Source organism: Neofelis nebulosa, chromosome 17 (assembly GCF_028018385.1).
Source record: "Neofelis nebulosa isolate mNeoNeb1 chromosome 17, mNeoNeb1.pri, whole genome shotgun sequence".
NCBI classification, from domain to species: Eukaryota; Metazoa; Chordata; class Mammalia; order Carnivora; family Felidae; genus Neofelis; species Neofelis nebulosa.
Window position 1 is genome coordinate 40,248,440 of NC_080798.1, and position 16,725 is coordinate 40,265,164.

Below are 16,725 nucleotides of genomic sequence, written 5' to 3' on the forward strand. Positions count from 1 at the left end.
ACTATGTAGTAGGCACTGTTCTTGGTTCAATGGATGCATCAGTAAACACAGCACAGTCTTTGTCTTGCTCTCATGGGGTTACATTCTAATAATACGTATGGGGTAGAGATGGATGTGGGGACAGATAATATACATATTAGAAAGTAAATATACAGAATGCCCACTAAGATTAAGTACTGCTGTTTTGGGGAAATAGCCAGGTAGCCAGAGTGACTAGGTAGCCAGAGTGGCTAGAGTAAATGAGAAAAGGAGAGAGTTGTAGGAGATAATGTTAAAATGCAGTATGAGACCAGATCCTTCAAAGAAATGAAGGGATTTGATTTTACTCAAGTAAGACAGGAAACCTTTGGAAGGTTTTGTGTGGAAGAATTAACTGATCTTGTGTTTTAGAAACTCATTCTCACCTTGAGATTGAAAACAGACTGTACAGGATTAAGAATAAAAATTAAAATCCATTCACAGGACAAAGAGTATTATGAGAAGTGGTCAGATACCAAATAAACTTGGAAAGCAAAGATGATATGACTTGGGGATGTATTAAATGTGAAGGTAATATCAAGAAAGGAATGGGGCACCTGGGTGGCTCAGTCGTTAAGCATCCGACTTCGGCTCAGGTCATGATCTCATGGTTCCCCAAGTTCCAGCCCTGCGCCAGGCTCTGCACTGACAGTTCAGAGCCTGGAGCCTGCTTCAGACTCTGTGTCTCTCTTTCGCTCTCTGCCCCTCCCCTCTTCATGCTCTGTCTCTGTCTCTCTGTCTCTCACTCAAAAATAAACATTAAATTTTTTTTAAAAAATAAGTAAAAATTTTAAAGAAATAGTAAGAAAGAATCAGGTATGACTTTAAGAGTTACAGCTGAGAAACAGAATTAAGTCCTTATTTACTGAGTAAGGAGAATATAGTAAGAGTGGAATTAAAAGGATGCAAAATCAGGTGTTCAGCTTTCAACAGGGGTAGGCAGTTAGAGATACCCATTTTCAGGTCAATGAAGATACCCCTAAAGGGAAATATAAAGTTATCCACATACAGATAACTTTTACAGTTATCCAGTTGAGATCACCTAGCCCCTAAGTCCTAGGAGGTCCATAAAGGGAGAGAGGAGAAAAGATGTCATTTACAAGTTGGCTCCATGAAAGAAATCAGGAGAGAGATGCTTGAGTAAGAATCCAGCAAGAGAGGGGGAGAACCAAGTGAAAATATATACTAGAAGATAATTAAAGAGGGAGAATCTTAACTCTAAACATGAGAATTAAGACCATTGATCATTGGGTTTATCAACATTGGGACTATTGGGTCTTTGGTAGGAATAGTGGTGATGGACCTGGGTGGAGGTAGAGGCAAAAGCTGGATTGTAAGAAATTCAGGTTAGAGAAGAATATTGTTGCTATAATGCAGAGCACATAAATGGTTGACAGTTACAAGGTAATACATTAAACATAGATTTCGATGAGAAAAATAATACCATTTCTCCATGCCATTACCTGTGATGCCTTATAGAGAAGAATTGGTGATACACAGAAGAGAGACAATACATTACTGAGACATTTTCCTTGAGTAAGCTGTGGGTAAAGGGAGTTGTAATGCATAGGGAGAGGACACGGCATTAGCTAGGAAACCAGATAATTCATTCAAAGTAATAGTAGGAAAGACAGAGGATGGGGATATAGACACAAGTGTTTAGATAGATGTAGTAATTGGGTGTATAGATATTAATTCTCTGACGGCTCCTATTTTCTCAGTGAACTGGGAGACAATATCATCAGCTGAAAGTAGGATGAGGTAGAGGATGTTCAAGGTTTCAGGAAAGAGGCATGAGTGTGAAATAGGAGACAGGAGAGGAAGATGGACTAGGGGAATGAAGTGGATTGCCTGGCAACACTGATGCCTGGCTTTGAGTTAACCATTGTGAATTTAAAGCCAGATCATTCAGCATGGTTTTATGCGTTCCTCTCTCCCCACATTTACATTAAGTTGCAAGAATACGATGGACTGAACCAATGTTGGAGGTTGGCAGAGGAATATTCAAAGGTACAAGAACTAATTGAGTCAATGATATAATTATGACTGGTCATAGAATCTAAAATTGAGAAGAAGTGAAACAAGAATGTGAGGGAGGTGAGAAACATAAAATAATAGTGTCAAAGTATTAAAAATCTACTTGGGGTGAAGAATTATTGGAATTTCCAAATCTGAGGGTGTGGCTTAGAATGGTCAGAGGCCAAGATGCTTGAAATTTCTGTCAAGAAGGGTGTATATCTTCTGTTCATATATAATGCCTATCTATGGGCTGATATAAAGTTGAAGACCAAACCAGATCATTGGATCAGCAGGAGGGAAACTGAGAGCCAGGACCTTAAAAGTACTATCTACATGGGCATTAAAATCATGAAGAGCTGTGACTGCAGTTGTGTTGGGGAAAGAGACAGGGAGCCAGGGGTTAACATCCTCAAGCAATGAAGGGAATGATGGGGAAGCAGAAGATGACTACCCAAAAAGGTTAGAGTTTAGCTTGGCAGGATGCCATGCTGTTTAAGTCAGGGTGCTCTGAGGGAGGAGGTGGGATAATTGTTAGGAAGCAGCTTCATAAAAGCACTGAGAAGACCAACTCTGTCTCATCATTGAAGGAAGATAACAGGCAAGATCTTAAAAGGAAAGGGGGATGTTAAAAGGAGAGGTTGGAGATAGAATACTGCTGAAGAAATACTGTGGATTTCTAAGGGCACAATGACAAAGTTTCAGGTTAAAAAATAATAAAAAATAAATAAATAAATAAATAAATAAAATGAAAATGGTCTGCATGACAAATTTTATCTGTTTCTAATAGACCTATAAATTAGAACTCTAAGAAATTATTTGCTCAAAATCATAAACTTCACGATTTGAGATAGAGTTTGAATACCAGTAACATACCAAAGCTCAAGAACTTCTAAAACTTTTTGCTACCATGATTCAGAAACTATCTAATGCGGTTAGAGTGAGTCATTTTAGTGTGGGAATTACCTCTGACATGTAATACTCTCTTATTTTCCACATCTATACTGTATGACATGCTAGAAACTAGGACATGTCTTTACCAATTTTAAGAAACTTTCTGAAAATTAATTTTTCCTGCAATAGCTGCTATTAATTATTTGATTATCTTTATGGATCTGCAAAATGGTATATAATGAAAATGGACAGATATGGAATTAACTGGGTTCAAATCTCAACTCCAGTGCTTTATTAGATATGATGTTTAGACTAATCAATTAAATCAGTTATAGTAAATCAATTAAACTTTCTGGGTCTGATGCATGTTTGTGATGGTGGGAAAACAATACCTACTATGTAGTTACATTAAATAGTATTAAGGTGGATTGGGAACAGAACTTCAATACAATTTTTTTTTAGAATTTCTACATTATGAGGAAGAGATAATATAGTTCATTACTAATGTGAAGAAAATTTTCCTCATTCTCAGAGAGACCAGTAGAGAAGAAGAGGAATGACATTTTGAAGTTGTTTCTAGACCTTCTGTACCTAGATTAGTGTCCTACTTTGCTGAATATAGAGTAGGTTTTCTGTTCTTTAATAGCACAGAGTAATAAATGTTCAGATATCCAAAGGTAAGCCTAGGGATGAATAGGGGGTAGAAAGGTAATTTACACTGCATAATAAAAGAAGAACATTAGGTGTGGGAGAAAGTTTGAAAATGAAGAAAAGGAATTACTGAGGTGGGGTAAGGCTTATGTAGTATGGTGGAGAAGATAATGGAGTTTTATGAATGGGATTTTAGTTGTTTGCATGTCTCTAATGTAAAATTGTGCAGTTCTATAATGTCTTCATTAAATTCAGCTACAAACCCATGCCTTATTAGCAGGAGACTGAGCCAACTTTTGGGGGAAAGTCAAAATCACCCTTTCAAAGCCATAAAGTATTTAATTCAAGTGCACTTAAAACTCCAAATCAGCCCTACCCTACTGCCTTCTGTGCTTCACCTTACTCTTTTCTCCTTCACTTCTTCAGTATGAGATCTGGGCTCTCTCAATTATGCATACTGCCCAACCTCTGGGGAGTACACAGCCTCTTTGCATGTCAGAAGCCAGGCTAAAGGCAGCACCCAAACAACTTTATGATAGAAGATTAGCCCACAAAATAATTTAATCTGAAGTGTCCCTACTGAAACAAAAACATGGGTAAAAACCTGATGTTTTTTTAAACATTTTTAAAAATGTTTATTTATTTTTGAGACAGAATGTGAGTGGGGGAGGGGCAGAGAGAGAGACAGATGGAGACACAGAATCCAAAGCAGGCTCCAGGCTCTGAGCTGTCAGCACAGAGCCCAACGCGGGGATTGAACCCACGACTGTGAGATCATGACCTGAGCCGAAGTCGGACACTTAACTGACTGGGCCACCTAGGCGCCCCCAAAATCTGATGTTTTAATTACAATGCATCTGTATCGACCTAGATAGAGAGATCATGTTCCAAAGAAAGGGAAGCGGACAGGCTTGTGCAATTTCCATGAATGACAGAGGTCTGAGAACAAATTATAATCACTGCCAAAGATGGGATGAGTAAATACATGGAGAGCTGTGAGCAGTTGGACATTAAAGACATTGGCCATGGAAGCAGTGCTAATATTTTCTGAAGATGAACCAGTTAGCAAAGATGACTCCTGTAGAAGGAGTGGTGGACTTATAGTCGTGGACAAATACATATATACTGGACAGATACAACCTATACAAAAGGATGAAAGGTAGTCATTGAGCTGCCAGGACTGAATGTCAGAATCAACTCTATTTATCCCAGACCAGAGGAGCCTTAGAAACACCGTAAAATACAGCCAAAGTAGTAGGGAGCCCTAATAGTGGGTAACATTAGAATCAGGAAAATACTGACATGTGAGGTTTGATCCAGTTTAACGTGATGCTGAAAAATAAAGAGAGCTGATATTTCTGGAACCCAGGAGTCAAGAACACAATGAAATCAGATCACACAATTTGTAATATAGAGAGTTAAGTATCTATCTGTGTACAAGGTACCAAGAGAAGGGTTAGGACCTACGTCAAAGGGAGATTACAAGCAATGACTGAGATAATTCATGTAAAATAATTCATCACAGTTCAAGGCACACAGGAGGTGCTCAAGAAGTATTACCTTTATCAATAGCATTATTCTAAGTGATTTTGAAAATTTTGCCAACCACATACCAGTTCTCACTACATAACATAGAACTAAAGCCACCCAAAATTAGGAAACGTATAATCTTACTATATATGGGTCCAATGGTTGCAGAAGTTCAAGAACATCAGTCTAAATTTTTCTGGGAGATAAATCCCTCAGCTGGGCTCCCTCCCTCCAACATGGGGGTTGTTGGAAACAGCTGGTAATGCTGAGCTCCTGCTACAGAACTGCTATCACTAAACCTGCTAAGCCTGTTTGTTGCTCTCATATATAAATACATTATCTGTTTAAAAAAAACCCAAAAAACAAAAAACCCTCAGCCTTTTGTATGAACAAAGTTTAGAGACCCACAGCACTTAAACTAATTAGATTTTAACAGGAGGTCTTTGTTTTGTAATATTTCACACGACAGACAGATGCTTCCTAGTGGCTACAGTTGTCTTCTAGGGCAATTAGTCAGCCACCAACTGAAGACTTTTAACACCAGCATTTCTTTTTCAGCTTTCAGTATCAGGCATTTAAACATGTTATGAGTGTTAATTAATTTACACTTTCAGACAAAATGTCAAGGGTTTCTGAGAAGTAGGAGAAGATGTGCATAATCAGTTGCTATATGGCATTAGGAGTTTGTATCCCCTCTCATTCTTAGAAATATTAACCCCTATTCCAAATTGGAATCACAGGTTTGAAATGTAGATTAAGAACCGTTAGTGTTCTTCTGTTATAAAGTTGATTAAGAAGTCAAGGATGTATGCAATGTAAGGACTATTAATATAGCTACTAATACTAACGTTACTGGGGTACTGTTTGTCATGCCTCATGCACATTGCATTTTACAAGTAACTTTGATATTTTCATTCTGCAATTTAAGCATTGTTTTTCACATTTGGCACATGAAAGTCTTAAAAGTCATAGAGCCCAGTTAACTTGTCCCAGGCACACATATACTAAAAGTGTAGCCATGATTTGAATTCTAAACTTTTAATTCTTTTTTTTTCTTTTGATACCGAAAGAGAGAGCACAGCAGGAGAGGTGCAGAGTGGGGGCAGGGGGATAGAGGATCCAAAGCCTGTTCCACACTGACAGCAGAGAGATCAATGTGGGTCTCAAACCCACCAACCATGAGATCATGATCTGAGCCAAAGTCAGATGCTCAACCAACTGAGTTACTCAGGTGCTCCTCCCAAACTTCTAATTCATACATGCTTTCTGCTACCCCCATTTTGACTCCCTTATTGGGTTTGAATGGATGATTTCACTGGTGATAGTTGGAACAGTTAGAGACTCAACAGGAAACAGATGGTATACTCAAATTAGGATAATATGAAGAAAGTTTATTTTAAAAAGGACTATATATCGAAGTGTGGGTAGTAGGGTAACCACAATGAATGATGCACAAAACCCTGGGCTGGTAATGTGAGAACTATTACTACCCCTGGGCCTAAAGGGACAAAGGTGGCAAGCACTTACTGAAATGCAGGTCATTCTGAGTGAAGAATGGCCCTTCAAGAAGAACAAAGCAAGCCCAAGATGACTTTGTGAAAGGAAGATGGGTTCCTAAATACACTCACTTCAGTTTCATGTTACCTTCTGATCCCCTGCCAGGGCCCCCTAATGTACTAGCCCAGTCCCAACACCAGAGGCATGGGAGCTCATTGATGCCCTTTACATAGAGCTTTTGCAACAGTGAATAGAGTAGAAAATGAAAAAAAAATTAAGTGTGAAGGGCAAAGAGAAGAGAACACATATGAAAGAACTGTTTACATTGAACCAAGTGTGGCTATAAGAGACAATGCTGTTTCAAAAGTAGTTTGTTATAGCTTCGCTGGTCTTCAGTCTCAAAATTTATTTTTTATGATAATTCTTGATTAAATAATATGGTGGTTTTTAAACAAGAGACAATATAATTGTGAATAAATACATTCACTATATTTATACATATATATATACATATACATACATACATATATACATATGTATACACGTACACATTTGTTTTGTCTTGTTTTTTAAGTCCTTTGGAACTGCAGAGCTAGTATCTGTTGTAACAAGAATACTATTCTTTACTTATGAATTCGTGTGGTACCTCTTCCCTCCACCAAAAGCTATTCCCAAGAGTGAAACAATGGTCTGCTATCTACCAAAGTCCAAGGATGGCTCTTGAAGCTATTAGATACCCACACCAGAGTCAAAGTCAGAAGTGTGTTTTTGAAGGAATCAGGCATTAATTGGAGAGTCAAAAGCATATAGCCACAACTGTAGCTTTGTCTCAATACAACCCTCTTCTAAAATTAAAAAAAAAAAAAAGAAGCCAGTTCACCAACAAGTAACAATAATAGATTCCTGTGACATCTTACTTACATGTATTCTTATTTGTTGTCTCTCTCAATCACTAAAGTATGAGGTTCAAGAGAGTAAGGACCTTGTGTGTCTCTTTAAAAGCAAATGCTCAGTGCCCCAAAGCATGCCTAGCATAGAATAAGAATTCAATAAATATTCATCAGATTTACCAAAGAATTATAATTAGTCATCACTTGAATATTTGGGGAGAAACAAAGTATGTTTTGTTTGCAGAACTTCTTACATTGCTTGTACTTGAAAGATATGTAAAAAACAGATTCCCAAATATTGGATGATCATTTTAACTAAATAAGTGTACATTATAACAACATTTTCTTTATCCTCATTTCACAAATAATCTGAATCTTAGAGAATTTAAGTAATTCTCACAAGTTCCTATTCTTCATAAGTGAGTGTAGCCCACATGCAACCCAAATACAGTTTATTAGTCAGAAAACATGTAATTTCTATTCCCTTAGTTTGGCTGGGTGTAGCAAAGAATTCCCTGGTAAGATTGCTTGGAATTAAAGAGGGCACGTGTGATGAGCACCGGGTGTAAATGTTGAACCACTATCGTATACCTGAAACTTAATATTGCAATGTATGTTAACTAACTGGAATTTAAAGAAAAACTTTTAAAAAAGAGTGTTTAGAGCCCGCCCCCCACAAAAAAATAAAAATAAAGAATATTTAGATTCACACCCACCCCCCAAAAAAGACTGCTTGGGTTTGAAGACTAAAAGGTACACTACACTAGTAATGATAGTACATTCAAAGGCAAGAGAAGCGTGTGGAGAGACACGGGTAGGTGGCTGGCATTTAATTGATCAGTTATACTCAATGTGAATAGACTCTTACCAACTTAATAAAAATAGCCATCATTTTCCTATTACCCCCACTTACTGTGTCCATATACATATCAGAGTGTCTATAATGTTCATTCAGAGTATTTTCTGTTGATTTGGAAGGAATAATACTGCAGAGTATTAATAAATTCCTTGAAGCTCCTGACGGCAGAATGGTAGCCTGGCACACAACACTCAGGCCTTTTTGTCAATACTTGACTGCATCCCCTAGCTCTCTTGTCATGCTTCATATGTTCCGAGTGTTAAGCAAGAAACAACTTCTTGAAGGTGTAATCAATTTTTCATGCTGCCAGACAGTCATGTTAACATAAATGATTCTGTTCTAAATTTCCTATTTTAAGGGGAAAGAGTCCTATTTAAAATTTCATAATCTGACCATAGGTCACATTTTTGGGCTGAAGCTTAAAATAGTTTCAGGCAAAGAAGAAAACGTAGTGTAGTTCTATTCAGATACCACCCCCACCATCATCGCCTTACCACATGGTGCCCCTATTCACTGTCATTAGGTTCCAAATATGTGGCCCAGGATACAAAGGACTTAATCCAGTGAGTCACTAAGATTTAATAGTAAAATAATAAAGAGAATATCAAGGTTGTTGTTTCTTAAAAGTGGGCAAAAAGCTTATCTCTATCAGAAACACCTGAGAGCCCCATCAAATATGAATATTTCTGGCATCCACCAAGACTTACTAAATCCCTAAGACTGGATATTGAAATAAGAATGTTAAACCAGATCCCCAGATGAGTCTTACGTACACTAAACTTTGAAATCTCCCTGTTCTTTGTATCTCATCTATATATTCCAGGACAGTCCTGTAATTACTACCTCTAGAACCACAAACCTCCAGTATTGGGCAGCTCTTTCCATTAGAACATCTTTTTGTACTAGCTGATAATGTGTTTTTCTGAAACTGCCCACACATTAGGTGAAAACAAGATCACTTTTGACAGTTTTATAATGAGTGCAGAAGTCAGCGTTCTAGAATATTTTTCTAAACCTAAAAAGAAAACTGGGAAAATCTAAAAGAAATGGTATAACTGGGAGATTTTAAAAGCAATAGAGATTTTTTTAAAAAAGCAATACAGATTCCCAATGACACAAAATAAAGCTATGTTATTCAATAGGGGAGCCAAATGGAAGCAGAAATCAATATCATCAGCTGGTTCCCCTTGCCAACAGAATGTTTTTTCGTGAGTGTGACTTTTAACATTGTGAAAACACATAATTCTAAAACAAAACACAAACAACAAAAACATAAGTGGGCCCCATCATCTCCTTAGTTCTCTTTTTCCACTTGCTACTTAAAAAGTTGGCTGGCCATTGAATTACAACATGATTAAGCACCGGTGGTTCTGATTATTATACTTCATTGTCTGATGTCAAATATTTATACAACTTCCTCTTCTGTACGCCCCAATGTGATGCTCTACAATCTGCCAGAGTGAGTTCCTCAACCTGCTAGACATATCAGTTTTCCTCTTTACCTTTCTATCAGCTGTTCCCTATAATTGAAAACCACCTATCTACTTCCCTTCTTCCTCCAACAACCATATTTGCCTGTTATGGACTGAATGTCCGTGTCGCTCCAAAATTAATGCATTGAAATTCTAACCCTCAGGGCGATGCAATTCAGAGGTGGTGTCTTGGGAGGTGATTACGTAAGGAGGGTGAAACCTTCATGAATGAAATTAGTGCCCTTCAAAAACAGACACGGGAGGACTCTCTCAACCCTTCCACCATGTGAAGACACAATGAGAAGGCCATCCATGAACCAGGAAGCAGACTCTCACCAGACACTCAATCTGCTGGCTCCTTGATCTTGAACTACTCAGCCTCTAGAATTTTGAGAAATAAATTTCTCATAGTTATAAGCCAATTCTGTGAACTGCTATTCTGTGATAGTGGCCCAAATGGACTCAGATACTGTCCTCTTCACCATCAAAATTTGCACATTTTCCAGGGCCAGCTCAGAATTCTCTTCTTAGTGATATCTTTCCTAGACATGTAACAGTTTTACACATTTTAGCGAAATTTGTATTTGCCTGATGGACTGGGCTCTTACCAATTTCAGTAACAATGTTCATCATTTTCCTGGAAAATAATAAAGGCAGTTACAATTGCCAGTCCCTTTTCTGAATATATTCACTGCAGAAGAGGTGGGATGATGTAATGCTTAAAACAGCAGGATTTGGTGTCTGACATCCAGACTTCATCACCAATGGCTATGTGAGATTGAGCAAATTCCTTAATCCCTTTCTGTGCTTTGATGTCCTCTTCTAAAGAGTAGGGTAATGAGGGGCGCCTGGGTGGCGCAGTCGGTTAAGCGTCCGACTTCAACCAGGTCACGATCTCGCGGTCCGTGAGTTCGAGCCCCGCGTCAGGCTCTGGGTTGATGGCTCGGAGCCTGGAGCCTGTTTCCGATTCTGTGTCTCCCTCTCTCTCTGCCCCTTCCCCGTTCATGCTCTGTCTCTCTCTGTCCCAAAAATAAATTAAAAAAATGTTGAAAAAAAAAATTTAAAAAAAAAATAAAGAGTAGGGTAATGAGAGACTCCACCTTACAATAGGGTAACATATATAATAAGTTCATGCATTATAACTATATAAATGTAGTACTATTTAGGTATACTTATATTTAAACATAACTAAATAAATACTGTGAGGTTGAGAAGTTCTTTGCCATCTGAGAAATTCTTAGAATATTGTGAGCACTTACTTAATTCTAATCATTTGGAAGATAACCAATGTTAATATTATTTCAACCTTTTATTACTCCATTTCCCAGGCAAGAAACTGAGCCGTGGATGAAAGCCATCTTAACCATCATCTGATAAATATCAAAAGGTGGGTGCTATAACAGATACTTCAATACATGTGTAAATGTTCACCTACCCACATTCCTCGTCATGGATCCGGCAGCGAGTTTATTTTCCACCTGAGGATGCTAGATATACTTCTGTATGCCTATAATTACTGTCTCTGCCGAAACCTACAAAATGTCTCTGGCAACCTTCTCAGATTCATGTAAATTGTAAAGTAGGCTAGGAAGCAGTAGAACATTCTATCATCTGGCACCTAATTTCGGATATTAGTATTTTAACAACACTAAATATTGTCTTTTCCCTTGTTACTCTTATATTTCATTGCACTGAATCATCAGGAGTATTACACTGTTAAAAAATATCCTATAAATTGAATATGCTTTTCTTAAACTTAGACCACGTTTTGATTAAATCATAATATGCCAAAAATATAAGTAAGAAATGTACATATTTTTAGGTAATTAACAGTTGGAATTAGAGATGAATAGCACTTCCTCCCCCTTACCAGTTGGTTGGTGATTATAACTGGTATTTTTGTCCAGGCCAATTTTTATCATCAGTCTTTCTTACAGAAACTAACAGCCACTTCATCTTTTCAGCTGCTGTAATTCATCCAATTTCATATAAGAACTATAAGAGATGGAATTGAAATCAGAGAAGAAAAACACCACTTCCCAGAGTTTGGGGCCCCACTGGTATCAATCAAATGGGTTGTATTCAGATATTTTCACAATAATTGATGTAGAGGGTTAAATAAAATACTTTGCATTCTCTTGCTATAGAAATTCTCCAAGATGTGTTGTTTTTGATAGTACTCACATTTCTAGCATGCCCATTGTTTTTCCCTCTTCAATTATGGCACTGACAACTCTCCATCCTCAAAAGGCAATGACAAGGCTACTCCCTAACTCTCCATCCTCAAAGGAAATGACCCTATGATTTGTAACACACCCTGCAATTCCCTTCTCTCCAAAGCAGGTAAGTCACACAGACCTTTGAATTAGTATTGGAATTATTATGATAAATATATTTACCCTCATTCAAGTGAAAATGAATGGTTAAGCTCAGATCACTTGCATACAGCTCACACCAAACAGAGCTGGGAATCAATCCTACATGGGCTTCTTGAATTCAAAAACTTACGTTCTTTTTATACTTTCTATCTACGTTGGGTTAAATGCCAATGACAAAAAAGAGAAAACTGAGGAATTTACAGAGAAATCAGAAGGAATTCTGTGAGAGCCTGAGCTAAGGGAATAGCAGTATGAACAAGAAACCTGACACAGTGAGACGAAAACCTATAAATTGACCACATTTATTAAACACCTATTATGGACTATAGACTGTTTTAGACACTATCCACTGTTAACCCATATAATATGAATTGACCCCTCATTTGAGTCTTAAGTTATCAAAAGCACAATGATTTATAGATAGGAAACAGCAAGTAGAAACAGGAAGAAATAATAATTTTTATTTATTCTTTCCTCAGTTGACTAAGATACGTAGCCACTAATAGGGGCTGAGGTCAATGTCAAATTTCCAGAGCCTTCACATAAGTTGTGTCACAACAATGAAAAACACATAAAATTGATGTTAACTAAAAGCCAAATGGTTTAAAAACACTCACATATAATACAATGTAAAATGTTTTCGGTGTATTTTAAATTGACCCACAAATAAACCTAAAAGTTGATGTTACTATTTTATTTGAAAATAAATAAAAAAGTAAATAAAATGTATTTTATTTTTTAGGGGCGCCTGGGTGGCGCAGTCGGTTAAGCGTCCGACTTCAGCCAGGTCACGATCTCGCGGTCCGTGAGTTCGAGCCCCACATCAGGCTCTGGGCTGATGGCTCGGAGCCTGGAGCCTGTTTCCGATTCTGTGTCTCCCTCTCTCTGCCCCTCCCTGGTTCATGCTTTGTCTCTCTCTGTCCCAAAAATAAATAAAAAAAAAAACGTTTAAATGAAGGAATAATGGGGTCCTGTGTAATACTTTTTCAACTCTTCTAGAAAAACTCTTTAGCATAGCTATATTACTTTTAACATGGAAGAGTAATGCATTAAAAAATGAAAATTCCTACATAGTTAAATGATTCCCATGGTTTAGGAAAATATTTATTTTACTAGTATGGCTTGTGATTATTGTAATTGAATTGATCCCTTAAATTTTAGGTCTATGGCTATTCTTGGTTCAAACCAAACTCTTCCTGAGGAATGACCTCAGCTTAGTTCAAATCAAACTCTCTGGGGAAAAAGTTCACCATGCGTTGTAGTTGGCCAAACCCCAAATCCCTGGGTTTCCTATAGTAAGTCACCAAGAGGTGATTCAGTCTTTCCACAAGGACCCACTCATGGAGAAGGCCTGCCTGACCTGGCACTGAAGAAGGGAGTCAGGTCTGTAGTGTGGTAACCTCTATGATATTCCAGACAGTCACAGAGACTTTCTCCTTCTCTTATCACAAGAGGTAGCAATGCAGAATACTGTCACATTCGATTGTTTTTAACAAGCTCATGTGTGTTTTCATCTTAACACTTTGGAAAAAATGTGTTAATTTGTGAAAACAAATTCAAAATTAAAGTCACAATTTTGGGAAAATCCCACCTGCCTGAATATATGTAAACACTAAAAAAGACTACCTATGTTCTTCACGTTCAGACAACAGCATTGCATAGTTGATACATCATATAGGCTTTAGAGTTGGAGGAAGCTATATTTGAAAGTCAAGTGCATCAGTGAGCAACTGGGTATCTGTAATTTAGTGCTTCAGAAACAAGACTCTGGAATATGTATTACAGTGCAAGTGGTTAATTTGGAAAGTGATCACAGGAAACATCAGTAGGGAGTGGGAAAATAATAAAGAGGAAAGGAAATTGTTTAAAGGTGCTACACATAAGACACAGGTTACTGTTACAGGCAACTGGGGCTCAATTCCATTGGAAAACCCTTGGAAACAGTAATTGTCTCAAAAGAACAAGAAAGCTCAGGGGCTATACACCTACTCCCATCAGACACTGATGAAGGAAGAGCTATTGAGAGGATGTGCTAAGTAGTGCCTGTGAATGCTATCTACGTACATTTTGTGCTCTGTAGATGTTCTCTCTCCTCATTTAGGATACAAAGTGTTGACTCTGTATACTGTTCATAGGATATAATTAGGTTTGCATTCCTTTGTCTTTTTTAAATTTGCTCACCTTGGCCTCATAACTTCCTAAAAGCCCTGAATAATCACATAAAAGAAGATATTTCAAGATTTTCCTAAGTAGGACTTAAAAAAAAATCAAGTCTGTTTGTGTTAATATCAATACGATTGCTTAAGATTATCTAGCAAAGTGAAACTATTATACTATCACAATTGTCTGAATCATCCCTAATATTATCTAGTCATTTTAAGACACTGGAGAAAATGATTCCTTGCTTAGATTCACATTTCTCATCTAAAACAAATAAAATATAAAAATGGAGCTGCTGATCTAGTATTAGTGGCAACAAATATAAAGTTTCCCTCCTTGTGGGTTCACTGGTTGATCCCTCATGTTAAAAACCCAGCATTTTCAACAATGTACTCCCAAAACTCAGGAGTAAGAGTGCCTGGGTGGCTCAGTCAGTTAAGTGTCCAACCCTTGAATTTGACACAGGTCATGATCTCATGGTCACAATCTCACAGTCATAGAATCTAGCCCTGTGTCTGGCTCCACACTGGGCATGGAACCTGCTTGAGATTCTCTCTCCCTCTCCCTCCACCGCTCCCCTGCTCATGTGTGCACTCTCTCTTGCTCAAAAAAAAAAAAAAAAAAAAAAAAAAAAAAAAAAAGGAGCAAGACAAAGCTTTGATTTTAAAGACAGATCATAATTTACATTCAATATTTAAGTTATACCAAGATGACTGTGTGATCTAATTGTCTAGGCCTGGAATTTCCTTTCCTATTTTAAATCTGAGAATACCAAAGTTGACCAATTCTCTGTTCAAATACAATTTTATGTGGATTACAAATGTGTAAGGTCAGAAAAACTACGCTGGTCCAGTTTAGGCAAGGATGTAAACCCATAACTCTAGGTATAAGTATCTGAGGTATCCTACCTATTTAACCCTGAGGCACATTTGAGGAACTTCGGAGGTATAGAAATTCATTAAACTAGCTCTGGAGTGCAGGTGGTTGAACTGGCCCACAGCTACGAGAAGGTGAGGCCAGGAACAGCAGTGGACACTGACTCCTCCTGAATGGCATTCCTCCTAGTACTTGGAGTCTAAGTGCACGTAATTAGCCCAGATATAGCTCTCTGGTGAAGGAGGGCTTATAAATCTCAGCTGGCTTTCGCAACACAAATCACTCTTGGTTAGAATTGCTCCGGCAGGATTTAGAGTCAGGAAAGAGCACATTCCCTGAAATTACTGTGAGGATGGATTATTCCAAAAGGAGGTATGCTGTCTTAGATATGTAATGTCATAGAATACAGATTCCAAACAAAGTATACTGCACAGACAGACCACCAAAGAACAACCACACAGGGGGGTGGCACCGTATATGGGAAACAGAGAAACTGATGCCAAATATATAAATCAGTAATGTGACACATGGTAAAAGAAGAGGCCATCATTGTATTCGGTAGCTATTATCAATATCAAAGTTGTAACCAGGTAGAACGCCAATATTTTGGATAACTATGCCATTAATTCTGATTTCAACAACTTTTATGGAGTTTGGTAGTTATACTCATTAACCCTGAAAAAACAGTATATGATTTTTTTTGTTTATCATAAAGTTTTTGGAAGGGGGTTGATTTACACAGATGGAATGACATCATGCAGATAGTGTAAAACCGTTGGCATTATTTTCCTTCTCCTGAATGTCAGCTTTGCCTATATTTCAGTAAGGCCTGCTTTAAATTATAGTGTTTTTGGTGGGAAAAGGTCAAACACTTTCATGTTAGAGGTCATCAAGATTCAATACTCTTTTTTGTTAGTAGGTTGAGCCCCTTTGATTTCTCACTAGTTTTATTATTTTAGTTCTCTATAGTTATATAGAAAACAGAAAACTTTGATTTTTCATATTTTTAAATCCAAAGATCCCCATCTATTACTAATATTCAACATGCTTTAGCACTACCAACTGTTTTGAAATCTGTTTAAAGTTTTAATTTAACTCATTTTATATGGTTTGAAATCATTTTTTATAGTCTTGCCTGCAGTGAGGAATGTTGATATTCTGATTATTAGGTAATTTTCAATTTCCTCATTAAATCAATTATCCAACTTGAATTCATTTAATTAATCAATTATGTAAGTATTTGTTTTCCTAATAAATATTTATTGAACCTTGATTATGTCAGGCGCTGAAAATAAAGTAGTGACTAAAGGGAACCAAGTTGCTGTATTCATAGACCTTATATTTAATTGAACATATTTTTGTTTTTGTTTGTTTTTGTCTTTGTTTGTTGGTAATACTACTCTTTTCATTTTACAGGGAGACTATTTTGTGTCAACTGTCTTGCTAACTCTAATTATCCTGGCATTCTTGCAAAGTTGATATTA